Source organism: Pleuronectes platessa, chromosome 12 (genome assembly GCF_947347685.1).
Source record: "Pleuronectes platessa chromosome 12, fPlePla1.1, whole genome shotgun sequence".
Taxonomy (NCBI): Eukaryota; Metazoa; Chordata; class Actinopteri; order Pleuronectiformes; family Pleuronectidae; genus Pleuronectes; species Pleuronectes platessa.
The window spans coordinates 17,340,398-17,356,160 of NC_070637.1; the positions used below are offsets into that span (position 1 = coordinate 17,340,398).

Below are 15,763 nucleotides of genomic sequence, written 5' to 3' on the forward strand. Positions count from 1 at the left end.
ACAGAGGAGGCTTCCTTCACCTTAGGTTTCCTGCAATTAGGGACACTGGGATGGAAGGAAGTGAGAGTAAGATTAGAAGGACTAAGGTGGAGGTTCTGGCCCCAACGGTCACACTTGCTCTTTGATCTGCACAGACAGATATCCTGTTGTTGAGGCCGCGCTGTCCGTTTCTGACAACATGTGGACAAACCAAAACTCCAAGCCCACGTATCCTCGCTGCAGCTTAAAGCAACAGCCTGTGTTCTCCAGAGATCCACGTACTCATAACAGCCTTTCAACGCTTGTCAAATAAAACTGACCAAAGGCAACCTCAGACATGGAGTCATAAATTAAACACGATGGATTTTTAAGTAAAAAGAGGTTAACGAAAAAAAGATCAAGAACAGGCCGACTGCAATAAAACTGAAGGGAGCTGCGGAGAATATTTCCAGTGACCAACTACATTGTTATTTCAACCAAATTAGACCTTCTCCCCTCTGAGAGGACATTTAAATGCAAGACTAAAACTGATGAAGTGGAAAACTACAGCAGAGTGAAGCAAGATATTTTTGCAGGACTTTTACTGTCTCTTTATGTTGAAATCTTTGGATGGAAATGAAACAGTGTCGCGCTACCTCTTGCAGAACGAGAGCGCACCAAGCCAACGAAACAGGAACGGAACATGACTATATAGATCTATGTAATGAGCAGTTGGACTAAACATCCAAAGGCTGTTTTCAGTTAGGAAAATTGGGACCGGACCTTTTCTGGAGTTTTCCTTTCAGACATTAAGCAAGCAACAAGATGATGTGATTCCGGGGCGGTGTGGCCTAGGGGGTAGAGTGGTCGTTCTCCAACAAGAGGTTGCCGGTTCAATCCCCACTCTTCCCCATCTGCATGCCGAAGTGTCCTTGGCAAGATACTGAACCCCTAAATGGCCCCTCATAAATGTTGAGTGTGCTAATTGTAAGCCAAATGACATGTAATGTAATGTAATGTCTCGGTCAGACACGTTCACAACGACAGGAACATTTCCGGAACATTCAGGCGAGGGGTGGCGCCTAAGTAGTGTTACCAGTAGGCAGGAAATACAAATTCTGATGTGGAAATGTTTTGTATCGGGTCTATTTACGAAAACGCATCTCGTTGTCGTCTGTAGTTTGAATCTTAGTACTTCTATTCTTTTTGTTTTGCAGTTTCGTGTCCGTCACATGTTGGAAACTTCCTCAACACGCCCACTCAATCGTCGGTCCGATACAGCCCCTCCAAACACCGCCCAGACTTCAGTGCAGCTCCCGAGAGCAGCTTGAGATCGTAGCTGCAATTAAGTAATTTCATTGTCGGTTTAAAAGTGTTTTAAAAACAAATGTGTCTCTGTTAACATATATTCAGGATGACATGGCACGCTGTATTGCCACTGTCGCGACTTCAAAGCTTCCCAGGAACACAGTGTCCCGTAAAACCCTGCATGGGCCATTTGCACAGATTATGACCTGGTTGTTAGTGTAAAGCAATTGACATTTCATCACCTCCCCTTTAATTAAAGAAGCAACTTAACAAGCTGAGTGTATCCCGTGAAACAGGAAAGGGCGAAGGAAATATCTTCTCAGCGTATTATTAAAATAGATGCATCAACAGAGCAGGAGCACAATGGATAATTAACAAAGCTCCAAGAAGCCATAAATCCCTCATTAGCAAACAATCCTGTCACACGGTGCTGTGGTTGCAAGCGAGGCCCAAATTCCTCACCAGTCAGCCAGGCTCGTTTTTGTGACCACGGGTGTGTGTTAGGAGCCAGGCAGCGAAAATGTAAACACGGTTCTATGAGATCTCAGAGCTGTCATTTACAGGACAGATCGCCCCCTCTGATTAGAACCAGAGCCATACGGGGCTTAGCTGAACTAATATTTGTAAAGCCAAGATAAATCACTCAAGCTTTGTTTTACCACATGCTAGTCACTCGGTAATAGACACAGCTATGCCTCCCTCAGCCTGACATAGAGCACTTCACGTACGCAGTAATGAGCGCGGACCCCAGAGTGGATTAACTGTTAAGATAAGAACCCCAGAAATGTGTAGATTAGCCAAGGTAGTGAGTTTTTAAAAATCAAGATATTCATCGAGGTGTTTCTTTACAAACACCATGTTGCTGCAGAGCCGACGCTGTATTACAATACGCTTGCAAACTTTTGGCAGCAGTAAATCAGTCAACAGTAAATGCCATCTTTTATCAGATCATAAAACCTGCTTGTAGGCATTTAATTTCCTCCCCTCTCTTCCTTTAACAGGGGGAAACAGGCAGCCTGGAGAAAACCAGTTTTTTTTAATTCTTTTATAGAGGTTACAGGAAAAAGTCGAGTGTGTGTAAACAGGGCTACGCCGAGCGCTTCTTATGGATTTGTGTTTTGCCTGCGAGCGACAACAACGTGTGGGAACTGCCACTCTCGTAAAAGCAAGGTGCGAGTGTTCGACAGATTTTACTCGACAGATGAATAAAGAACGATCGCTAATAAATGTTTGTTTTCACACAAGCTACCACGGTAATGCTTCCGGGGCAATATCTATACTGCCATCAAGACGTCTCGCACATAAAATTAGACTTAAAGCTTTGTCGCAGCGAGTCAGATTAACCCTCGTGTTTAACCCTGGTGGGAACGATGGGAAACACTAATTGGCCATGCGAGTCACCCTGTCTCTCAGATAGTGTGATCTGTGTTACACAGAAAGCAATGTGCTGACAGAGGCATCAGTCAAACTACCTCAGATCTCAGTCAGTGTCGTACTCTCCCTTGGCCTTAAGGGGCAGTCTTGACTCACTTCCCTGCGAGTGAAGGCCTCTGTCTCTGGGCCAAAAGAGCGGGCCTCACCCCAGCCGCTGCTTCACCCTCTACCCTTTACTAAACCCCTCTGGCCTCCGAATGGCCGCCCTTATAAACACTATTCACTGCGCTCCCTTTTACACTAGGTGAGGTCAGAAGTTCAGCTCCCAGGTTTTAACAGTTAAGGCCGAGCTGTGAACTTGTGACCTCCTGGAGTGGGTAGGAAAAAGGGGAGGGTGGGTGGGTTGGGGGAGTCGAAGGGAAGAAAAGAAGAGAGAGAAAGAGAGGAGGAGGTGGGGTCATCTTTCTTCAATGCAGAATGGCTTGGATTTACAGCTGCATGCTGACTGCATTGCAAGCACAGCAGAAAACACCTGATAGCATCTCCTTGGGGGAGGAACCGCCCGACCCCTTTGTTGTCTCACTAACAGTCACCCCGGTGCCATAAATCATGTTAATTACTTGACTGATGGAATAAATCTTAAAAAAAGTCAGTCTGTGGCAAACAGGGGTTTGGAACAGGAGGTTCCCGCTGAAGCAGTTCTGCTGGCTCTGCGTTATCTGTCATCCCGTAGTCACTGGGTAATCTGTCCATTTGTTGCTGTCGCACTGGGACTTTTGAAGAAGGCTGAGGGAGGGGCGTTTGAAGTCAGAGCCGGATTTAAGACCATTGTTAAAATGAAGCTTCTGTCTGCGTTAGAGAGAATGCACACTGTTGCTGCATTGGAAAAAATAGGATGAAGTTATTTTTCCAACGCAATCTCTTGCGAAAGCGTCCGTAAACGACAGGTTTATTTCGTATCGCCACTTACATGCGACTGCGACCGTCTGACTCACAGCCCCGGAGCGAGCATGCCAAAGACATGAAAGGTCATTCACACACAATAACAAACCCTCCAAGAGTGCACTCACAGGCTTGTGGGTAATTACAGTTCTTTCGCTGGAGTGTTTTGTGTTTCGCTTTGCTTGTTCTGTCTCGAAAGCTAACAACCACTCATTATTCACGGTTTGAGTTGGGCTTTCTTTTTTTCTTCGGCCGGGCAAATTACACACAAGAGTGACAGCTCTCAGAGAAAGAATGACCAACAGCCTCGCCGGGTTCTGGTAAGTGCCGACTTAAACCGAGGGGGCAGGGACGCTGACTGCAGCCCTGCAGTCTGTTGACTTTGTGGCAAGGGCGGCAAATGGTCGAAAGACATGGATATACTGTACGCTCACAGTTCCCACTACAATAAACTGCCTTCAATAGCAGCCATAAAGTCTGTATAATATACTATAATGAGATATTTGTCTAACAAGGTGTTCTTATCTTTATAACTGTGCAATCTGCAGGAGCTTCTGGTCTGGATATATGAAGCCTGTCCTAATTGTAAGATAGAGAGTTTATTGAGGCCTGTATCTGTGCGTGTGTGTGGCATCACACAGGGAGGCTAGCGAAGACAACCAGATCTAATGCACAAACGCGCATGCACACACACACACACACACACACACACACACAACCCAGGCCACTCACACGCAAACAAACACTACATCTACCTGGAAGGCTCGTTTGGGGAATGTTTTCTCCTGCGGAAGGATTTACGATGGCAAACAGAGGGTAATGAAACCCAGGGAGATATTTACTGTCAGTGTCAGAGCTTATTATCCCGGGGAGGAAAATGGGGTCAACTGGAAATACTTGCTGAAAACTGGGTGTTGTCTCTTGTCTGAAAGGAAGGGGAGAAAAAACACAGTCTTCCCTCTGTGTCACCGGAGGTCTCACATCTCAAACAGTGAGGTCAGTGTTGAGGCATCAAACATCGACGGGGCAGAAAGTAAATGAGCAATTCACTGCAAGCGTCTGATGTCGGGATGACTTCACCGCAGCGTCTTGCACATGGTGCACTGTTTAATTACTTTGCTATGGTCAATAACTTTCACTGTGCAGCTGATGTGGAGTCTCCCTCTATTTAAAGTGTACACAAGACCACCATGTGAACACCAAGATGATTTATACTCTCCACGACAGAAGCAGGGGCTTTGTCTGATGCACATTCCACTTTGTCTGGTCTCACATTCAATGACAGAACATTTATTAGAATACAGTCATGACATGGCTCAGGCGGTGCTTTAATTTGACCTCGGACATGATGATATTCTGCCCGTGTTATGCAGGCCTGTTTCCCCAATAACGAAATGGAATCACTTTTCCAAAAATAATAAAATATTTTGTAAAATACGAGAATTTCACGCTTTCTTCTGCTGTAGTGTAGTTCTTCTGCCAAGGCCCAACGAATCCTGTATGAAACTAGATTTGGATTATTATTTTTTTATCTGCACCAAAGTCCACACATTTATAAATTCAGTCCCCTGAAACAGCCAGATTGTTTTCATCGTGATCCATGAATTATTCTCTGAGAAGTTAAGGAAAGTGTAGAAAAATCCTCAATCTCACAATGTTAAGGGAAGTGAAAAGACATCCTGGATCTGCTCTAGGATCTTTTGGATCTGCACCAAAATTGAATGGGTTCTTACCTAACCGATACCACATCCCTCCACCAAGTTTCACGGTTATCCTTCCTGTAGTTATTGTTTAATCCTGTTTACCATCAAATCAGTACTGTAAACATGCTTGGTTTAAAATGGCCATTGATCCTTTCACTGGACTTCTTTTAGGGACAACGTACATTTATCAACATTTCTTTACAAGCGCTAGCAGACTGACTCATTTTCAATTGCGACAACATGTGATGATCAACAGTTTGAACATTGTCATGTTCACCAGATGTGTATTTGTGTAAACACCGAATTCAGTTTGCAGTTACAACCTTCAGATAAATGTCTCAGAAAGAGGGGGAAACACATTTGGAGGAAGGGTTCATTAAAGCGGAAGTGTTTTATCTTTTAGTACAAGGCCTTAAACTACAAGGCCTTAAACTAAGAATAGATTTCTACAAAACTTGGTGGAATAACAGGATATGGGCAGAAAAATGAATCCATTCAATTCTGGTGCAGATCTGGACAAAGGAGCAGATCAAATTTTTTTTACTACTGAGTGCCATTTCACTAAGCATTTATTTTCCCCTGTAAAGATCTTCAAACGGACATTTCCAATGCTACAGAGTGACTTTGATCCTGCTCCCCTTTAGTCTCTCCTGCCATTTTTTCACATACACGGATTAGCCTGATAAAGCCGCCAATACCGCAGTATTGATCATGGCATTTACCTTGACTGCTTAAGAAAGACTTGTCAATACAATCATGCAAAAAAAATTGAACGAGCTGTCCAAACTCTGCAGATAATTAATACATCCAGAGGATCATACCAGCACAGAACTGCACTGGAGGCGTTCACAGTGCTACGGCCAACACTCTGTGATGTTCAGCATTACAATGGTACAATGTTAAAACCAGACAAGTGTGGACACATTCCCAGTCACTCACACACACACGCGTGCGATTCCACTGAAACACATCCCATGAGCACATTCAATTATTCTTCTCCTAAGCCATTACGGGGAGAACAGCTAATATTATCCCGCCAAATGGCAGATAATACACAATAGTCGGGGGTTCAGTGTACTAAGCACTTGCACAAGCCTCCGTAAAGTCCCTTACTTAATCATCCATCTGGTACTCCAGGGAGTAGTCTTGAAAAACCAGAGGCAACGTTTCTGTTGGCACCGAGGCCACGCTACAATGGAAGTGCACATGTTCAGAGAAGCGTGAGGAGACAAGGATAGAGCTGTAGTTTCTGTTCCTGCTCAGGTTTGGGATTGTTAATTGGGAAAATACCCATCACAATTATTTTTTGTGATGTCTAGTTTTTTTCCTGCACAAGAAAGACGATTAACTAAAAGAAGAATTAAAGGTGAGGAGCAGCATTGAGGCTGTGGCAGAATATTACAGAGCGATATCATCAACAACAAACTGACCCAAGTTAGACGAAGCGCTTGATGAATATCAAACAGCTCCGAGAACTTGTATCCTTAATTCTGCACCATCATTTCCTCTGGGGAACGAACTTAAATAGATCACGATGTTGAGATCCATTATCCATCACAGCGTCCCCATTCATCTCAAATGCATAATTTCCATGGGTGACGTGTTGCAGTAACCGATGCATCAACATTATTTATGATTTGACATTATAAAAGTAAGTGCATAATTTATGGGCCTAAATGAATGCACTACCTTTTGTGCGCTGCCTGTTTTTCAGAGATCCAAAGCCAGATTGCCGCATGCCAAAACTGTGGAGCAATCCCATTTATGGCAGAAAGCCCACAGCAGCCGTGATTTATGGCAGTAAATTAAAAAGACTGAAAAATTTATGACGGCAATTTGTGGGCAGTCATAAAACTATTATAGAACTTTAAAGTGCTGTTTTGTCCTTTTGCATGTAAGTGATGCAAGATGATCCAGAGTCACAGAAACATCACAGCACCGCCGATCGCCACCGACTGGTTGTGTTGACAATGTGTATCAAAGTTGGGTTTTTTTCAGCTGACAGACATTTTTTTAATCAACTCTAATGAACAACAGCGTTTGAGAAATCAACACGTCACTACAGACAGAGCATGCCTGCTAAGGGCGCACTCGCCTTCTGTTTTGCATGAAATCGAAACCCCGGCTGGCATTTGAGTGGGTGCCAAGCCATGATTGAATGAAAGCACATCCTTGACTGACAAATGATATATTAAGCTTTCAGTCAGCAGGGGGGGGAGAAGCCAGGCATGTCAGTTACCTGCTACAGCAGGAACTCCACTTGTCAATCTGCCATTGGCAGGGCTAAACAAGATCTGAAATGTTAAAAGCCCCGCGCACCATAGTTTCTCACCTCCTTGTGCGTCCCGAGCACCCAGACATATCAGCCATGTGACGGCTATGAATCAGCGCCTGCCACGAATGTCAGAGTATCGCATTTATAAGTGAAATACCATTTGTTAGGCCCGTGGGCATGCGGCTACAGTTTCATGCAGGGATATGAGACAACATCAGAATGACAGACAATTGACTCCTGCGTATTAATGGAATAGTGACCTTCAGGAGGAGGAGGAGCACGTCATCGCATATACTGCCATGATACTTTTTTCCTGTGGGCAACTTCAACATACCAATGTAAATGACAGCGTTAACGCTTGTGTGCGATTGTGCTTTTTGTGTAGACCATGTGTGGGCCATTTATAAAGATCCGGGAGTGCATGTGACGGAGGTCTGTGGGCAGTGCTGGGCCGCTCTGAGTGGCCCTCTCCTTGACTCTGACGGTGTTGATTATGGATGATTAATGGCATCAAGGAGCAGGGAAAGAAAGGTCAGCTCCTGGGTTCTAGAGGGAGCAGCTACTCTGGGAGTAATTAAGACACTTGTGTAAGCATGATTAATAAGCACACACGACGACGCCGTGCACGGTAAACAAGGAACCAGACGGTTGAGTTATGGAATTCAAAGTCTATTTCTATATAGTGGTGACCGTGTGGCTTTTCTGTAGTTACATGCTGAGCTTTTCATCTTACCTATTTCGAAGAAGTTCGTCCAAAGTGAGTGCAGATGAAGCAAAACAGGCCGACATGGGAAAAAAAAAGAAAAGGCAACATTTAGTATTAATATCCACTGCAGCACATCAAGTTACACAAGGTATTATCCCTTGTGTATACTTTCTTTACGTGTATTTAAATGCCCGACATGTTTCTCTGGGCATGATGGATGCGGCCGATATACAGTGGGCTTAACCTGCATTATGTGTCCTGCAGCCGTTCAGAATAGCCTCTGAAAATGAAGATGAGTCAACCCGAGAGGACCCACTGCTGCACAAGATCAATCACCATCGATATGTTCTCACCACAGTCCCCAACAAGACAGAGCACCCCAGCACATCCTGTAACCATCTCACTCACATTACATCAGCCCTCGTGTATCATGTAGCGTGCGCTTATTGGCAACACATCAGGTTGCAATTATGCTTTCAGTAAAGCAGCGATCATTATCATGCAAATATCCTTGATGGATGAAGAACCACAGACGTGCTGACAGCTCAAACAAAAAAGGCGTCACTGTACTTTTGCCTTAAATTACAGTCCAGCCTTCTTTTTTTATATAAATGATATTGTTGCTTCAGACTTGTGTAAGAAAATGAAGCCCCCGCTCTCAGGCCTCTCTCCCCCTGTGGTCTCCTCTGTCATGTGACAGGCTTCCACAGAAGGATTAACTCCCGGGTGCACGAGTTGGGACCAGTGTGGGAGACAGGTGTCACTTCACTGCACTAGACAAAGCTGACCCCGCTCACTCTCTTCCGTGTCTGATCTGCATCTTGCAGGGCACGTCACACAGGCCCCGCACACACCTGGTATTAACATGTGGTTTTTTGTGATCTGGTCAAAAGTGGACAGCTCTTAGTGCGTGCATTCACACCTGGTATTGACATGTGGCCCCCTGTGCGTCTCATGATCGGATCTCACTTCCCCGCCTTATATGCAAATTAACACGTTCATCACTCCTGTTCACGAAGACCAAGTTTTGGTACTTTTATCCATTCTGAGTGCACAAGTGCTTCCGAGGCCAGTTTGTGTGCGTGTGTCTCTGTTTGTGTTTGTCTGTGTGTCCACACAAGCGAGAGAACAAGAGACAGCGGTACATTCAATTTAATGAGAGTAACGATCATTATGTGGTGATCAGTGTTGATATTGTGGTTGCAAACAAATTAACGAGAAGAGAAAAGAATGCTCGATTTGTAATGTAACACCATTGGCCCAGAGGACGTCAGCTGAGAAGGAGGTCCTTCATACCTGGCCCAGGACAGAATTGCGTTGACACTGTCAAAACAATTTGAACCGTGTGAACCCAGACCTCCTCCGAATATGGTCTGGTGTGATCGGATCTCTGTCCAATCGGAGTGCGTCCAACGAGCTGTCCGCTTGTGATTGGATCACAAAAACCACATCTTAATTAATACCAGTACAAACCAAAGACAGTGACGTGACTGCCTTTGATCTCAGGTTAGATAACGATGAGTAAACAGAGAAGCTGTTGCATCAAACCAGACAAGACGTCACACTATGTGTGCGACTGACACACAACTCACAATGACGTTGTTGCAGCAGAAACTACACTGTACCATCTACACCACGCGCACCACATAATTAGCTCCGTGCTGAACGATGAAGGTGATGGTCACCCAGGACTCATACTAATAGCGCTATTAAAATAATAGCTGACAAAGGTCTTCAGCTGTAGCTCCCGTCTAATAATCACTGACAGTAGAATAGTACAGCTATAATCACTCTGACTAAACTCATTATGAAGGCACGGGGGCTCGGGGACTGTAGTTGTTGAGAAGTTAGATCAGAGCGTGGGGAAGCAGGGATGCTGAGGAGAAGCAGAGCCATGTGGAGGGGAGTGTTGATACATGCCCAGAGAGACGCCACCACTCTCCACACTGTTCCGATGTCGCCTCGGTGTCCCTTCGCCTCCAGTTACTCATCCGTATTCCGCTCACACACAAAAAACTATATTTACTTTTAAGTACATGCATTCTCCTAAAGTCGGGTCAACATCCACACAGTGTCCTCTTAAATAGGCACGTTATAACTGATTTATGCTGTATGGGATAACACGCAGCTGTCTCCCCCGCCGATACAGAAGGCCCCCGTGTCAGAGTCTTCTCGAGTTAATTGTAAGTGAGCTCCAACATCAGGCCTACAGTATGCTGCCCGGCTTCACACGTCAACAGACAGAAGACTACCGGGGCCGACAGTCGCTGAGCAGCTCCACACGCTAGCCCAGCCTCTACCACAGGCCCTGCGACGTGATAGCCCCAACACAAGACAAAGCGATGGGCTCCATATGGCCAGGAATCGCAGCCTTCAAAAGGAAGAAAGAATGGAACCGTGAAGGGAATCTGCATGACAGCGCCAAGAAGCAGGCAGAACAGGAAATGGGAAGCCGGCCAATATATAACGCTGATTTGGTGCTGAAGCTGTTTTTAATATGGAAACTGCAGGGAGGATCAAGCTGCTTGAATAATACGACATTTAAGATTTTAAGTGTATTTTGTGTTTGCATATTTTTGTGATCTTTCTGTTTTCCAGTTCGATCAAAAGAGTTTGAAGTCATGTAGCAACAGTTTGAACCACTCATCCATCAGCAGCAGCCCAGTTGAGTGCATATTTGGACAATCTGGAAAACTCTTATTCCCTGAGTAAGTAAGACAGAAAGCAGGACTTTTCACTTCCTAACACAAAGTGCACACAAATGTTGGCAGCGTATTTCCTGTTGGAACCCCGCGTCTCCTTTGTCCCATCCAAGTTTGTTAAACCGCTGTCATTTCAATTGTTCTGCCACAGAAAAATTATAATCCACCTGTCAACAATGACAGGGTGTTGGAAAACTTGGATAATGGATCGTGTAGGGGCCTGAAATTCCAACCGGGCCACTTACTGCCAACTAAAACCATTACAGAATGACAATTCTTGCTCAGTTTATTTGAAAATTGCCCTGAATCACCGCTAGCCTCCCTGGCCATTTAACCACAATCAATTTCCACAGCCAGACCCAGATATACATGAGAGAGGGAAAATGAAATATTGACTTGTTTGGTGAAGGGGAGGTTTATGTCCTTCCATTGTTGACACCACCATAAAAACTCCATTCAGCACACTTAGCGATTTCACCAAGGTGCAGATAGTAGAGTGTGACTGGGAGATAGTGGCCCTACAGTAAGGGTTACACTGACACTGATTTAATAAGTTGATTCATGAGGCCATTCCGAGCTATTTCCATAGGTAATCAACCTTTAAAGGGAAACAGTAGTGTCCACAATTAGAGATTAATGCTGCCTTCGGCCAACTTGCTCGCTGCATGGCGTCATCAGGGTAATTAAGGAAAGATAAATTTACACAGTTTAACATAGAAGCGTAACAATAAAAGTTTGGGTAAAAGACCGAAGTAGTTTTGACGTGAAATCCTGCGGTGACCTCTGCACAGGGAACACGCTGCTGGTTCACCGGTGTTGTGTCGGATTGGTTTTGTTCACACTCGGGGCCCATACACCCACCGCCCACTGGCAAAAGCTGAGAGGGATGGCTTTGATCTCCGTGCCTCACTAAATCAACACCAGACAAGGTTCACGTGAAGGTCGGCGGAGTCATCTGATCATCGCATTCCAAAAGCAAGTATTTCATGACAGCTACGCACCGGTGCAGGTTAAGTGTCACCAAAAGTTCAGGCATGACGAAGGGAGACGGACACGTTCAACATGGAGGACTAGAAGGGCCGAAGCAAATTAGAGGCAGAAATGTGAGAGAGAAAGAAAGAAATTATTGAATAAAAAAAATTGGAATGGAAAAAATATTTAGTTTTTTTACTTTAAAATCCATTTGGCCCATATTCACTCTGGAACAAAGAAGCCGGCCCATAATGGGTGTGGGTTTACATCACTTCACACCATTTAAAACATACTGCATACACATATCCGAGCTCTGATACTGAGCAGAGACAAGGAGAGCAACAGTTATACAGTCCATGTTCCATTTACACAGGGTCACTACTCTTCACAGGAGACCAGACCTATCATAACACAGCTGTGAGCACAGACCTCCTTTGTATTCTCAGAAAAGAAAGAGAGAAGAGAGGGGGGGTTGGGGGTTGGGGGGGGGTGAAAAAAAAAAGGTGATCCAATTAAAGTTGTATATCATTCCGCTCTCCTCTGTCAGTGCATATTCCTCCGGCTCTATTAGAAGCCGGCTCCTCCCAGAGCGGACCAGTGTAGCTCTGTAATTACACCTCTTCCTCTGACAACCTGCATGATTGTTTCCCTAACATCGTATTACTTCGTTAGTACTTTCTATTGCGCGTTATTTTTAAACTGTCAGTCTGTGCCCCCCCCCCCCCCCCTTTCCCGACTCATCCCCCCGATCTGCACTCGTCTGTTTATCATAACAATCATTAATAACTGTCACTTGCCAGCATCTATAGAACAAACTCATTGCCTCATTACCATGTTGCGGCGTTTGTTCCGGCGCGGCGCCCGGGTATCGCTCACATCAGGGCCAAGCCAATTACTTTGCTGAAATGGAATCGCATTAATCAAAACTTAACAAGGTGGCAAATTTAAAGATATCACATTGCAAAAGACAGCATAACTAATATGTCACTGTCATGGTTGCTGTGGAGGTATGCGGCAGGCAGGGACTAAATATATCACCTTCCGAGGGCCGTATGAATTTTGACATTTCATATGATCTGGGACGGATTAGAGACAGAGCGGACCCCTTGTCTCGCAGCTAAGCGGATAGACAGGGGGCAGGAATGGCGGGAGAGTGCAAGGGAGTCAAAGAGGGGGATATACAGACAGGAGTGACAACAAAAGTGACTTAAATAAACTGGAGGAAAGGAGGGAGGACAGAAGTGGTGGAGGAAGTGGAGAGTACAAGAGGAGTAAAGTGTGAGACAGCAAGGAGGGGGCGCTAAAAAGACTGAGATATTGTGAAGACAGAAATAAGGTGGAGAAGGAGAAGGAGAAAAGGATAGAGGGATGGACAGGGGAGCAGTGAGGTAGAAACAAGGAGAGAGGGAGAGGCAGGGAGAAGGGGGAAAGGGAGGAGGAAGTGCCGAGCGTGTCTCTGCGAGCGCCAGCAGGCGGCAGTTCATCATGTCTCCCTTCACAGAGACGTTTTCTTTTACACTTTAAATGATGATACTCATCAATCACGGGCTGACAGCTGCATCAAGCCAGCTGCAAACATGCAAAGGCCAGCAGTGTGAAACCTGCTGACGCCACCCATCGCTGCATACAGGAGGAATCAGTCAGCCACTCGGCCCCCGCCCAGGATTTATCTGCTCTCACAACACACAGGCTCGCTTTTCTCTCCAGCAAACCCAAAGTAAATACAATCCATTTTAACAAGTACACCTCGCACGGGGTTGAGGAGTGACACGTTGGATTTAGCGGGCAGCTTGCAACGGTTCTAATTGATGAATACATATTAGAATCAAACAATTGAATTACTACAATTGTGTATTTATGTAATAATTTAGGACAAGCAGTCACAAGTTAAACTATAATTTCTTCCGGGGAGGTTTTGTATTTAAAGAAAATATTTAAGAGCTTGAGGTGAAGAGAAAGTTTGGAGGATTTTGCAAAGAGGAAGTGAAGAGGTGATGATTGAGTGACTGGACACGTCATGAATGTGGATGGAAGTTACTAACGGGGCCTTTATCAGAAAACTACTGTGACAAGCTTCAACAACTGCCGCTCTTAGGAGTTCGCACGCTCACGACAAGTCAGACATCTTGTTTCTCAGTAGGATCTCTGACATAAATCCCTATTTAGATAAAAGGTACGAGTTGACAGACTTTAAAAATTGTAATATTACTACTTATTCAAAGTGAAAGGGGTGCAGGGAGTGGAGGAAAGAAAATGTTATGCTCCTATAGATGAATGTTGCCATGAAATGATTAGGACTACAAACATGGTTAGTGTATCTCTGCAATTCATCTGCATTATGAATCTATCACTCACAAAGACAAAAACACCATCCTTGGTGCCAGAGGTTATCCACACACAAGTCGTGCACACTGCTGGTCTTAGATTATTCCCTTCAGCCACCCGTCACTCTCTCCTCCTCCCTTTTATTTCAGTGACTGCTCATTTCAAGCACTCAGACAGACGAGTGTGGAGGGGGGGGGCTAGGGGTGGGGGGAGCTGTACAGAGCCAAGTAGATGGATGCGAATTCAAAGTTTCCTGATCTTTAGCAGAAGTTATGGAGGGTTATCTTTGGCTGTATATCTGGGCCCTGGCAGCTCTCCCCTGGTGATGAAGGATTAAGCAGCACAGCTGTCTCTTCCCAGAATGATGCAGTGCAGTGCTCCCCGACACGACAGCATCACTTAATCTTAATGTCCGCTCCTCCAGCGCAGACGCACAGGACAAAGCCAATCAGCATCACATGCCACGGGGATGGACCCTGCTGCCTGGCCCGGGAGTCTCTCACCCTCACAGGCCGATTAATCAACTTCAGACAGCCTCAGTTCAATCCCAGCCACGGCTCCCCCTGCTCTGATGTGCTCACCCTCTCTCTCTCTCTCGCTCTCTCTCAAACACACGTACACGATCTAACTGTTGTGATGTATAGAGCAGGGGAGGGCTAGCATGCAAGAACACTTATCAGATTGCAGTCCACATTATGCATGTCTTTGTGTTACACAGAGAAAAAAGGTGGCGAGCGAAAGAGGGAGGGAGTGGAAAACCGTTTGGGGAGGGGGTGTTATTGAATGCTTACACCTCATTTCTGTCACAGGCCACCTATTTGTTGCGAGATCCATGAGCTCCACTAAGGGCTTAAAGAATAACGACTACTGCTCATTTGGACAAATGACTCTGTGGGAGGTCCTGAGCGAGGATTTACACCCGATATGCTACCGGAGCCTTTACAAGGAGACAACGCGCTTCCCTCGCAGCGTCGCCTTAACTTCTCATTTCGTGTGATAGCGTAACCGCCTGGCTCCAGATCACAGTCGCACAGACAAGCCATGGAGAATGGCTTACACTGCCCCGAAGAAAGGAAATCCTGCGAGGATCTGCTCCGACATATCAAACGCAATTCATCAAGTCAGCCCGACAATTACAACAACGCCCGTGAATCCAGACAGGGAAATAATATGCACGGCAGAGTGATGCTTGGGAAATACACCCAAGTGTATGTTTATGACGTCCTGTAGACTCCTGGTTATGTGCAGATATGGAATATTAGCTCCATAAGTTATTCTCAATTGCAGTCGGTCTCATTACCCACAGGCATTTCCCTGTTTCATGGAGTGATGAAGAGCGCTTTTGCCTCAAGTAGAATAGTGGGGTGTATACAGCGTTAACACATGCAGGACTCTCAGGCGTCCCATCCGAAAGGCTGCTATGATTTAGGGGAGCTAATTTAGAGCAATAAGCATTGAACACTATGAAAGCATCACTGCGCCACTAGCATACAGTATG

The 15,763-nt window shown here is 45.4% G+C and overlaps 1 protein-coding gene across 1 annotated transcript in view; it reads right to left on the reverse strand.

The window, feature by feature from the left end:
* The window catches only part of lrmda (leucine rich melanocyte differentiation associated), a 210,482-nt gene that overhangs the window by 155,118 nt on the left and 39,601 nt on the right, over positions 1-15,763 (reverse strand). The window lies entirely within an intron of this gene.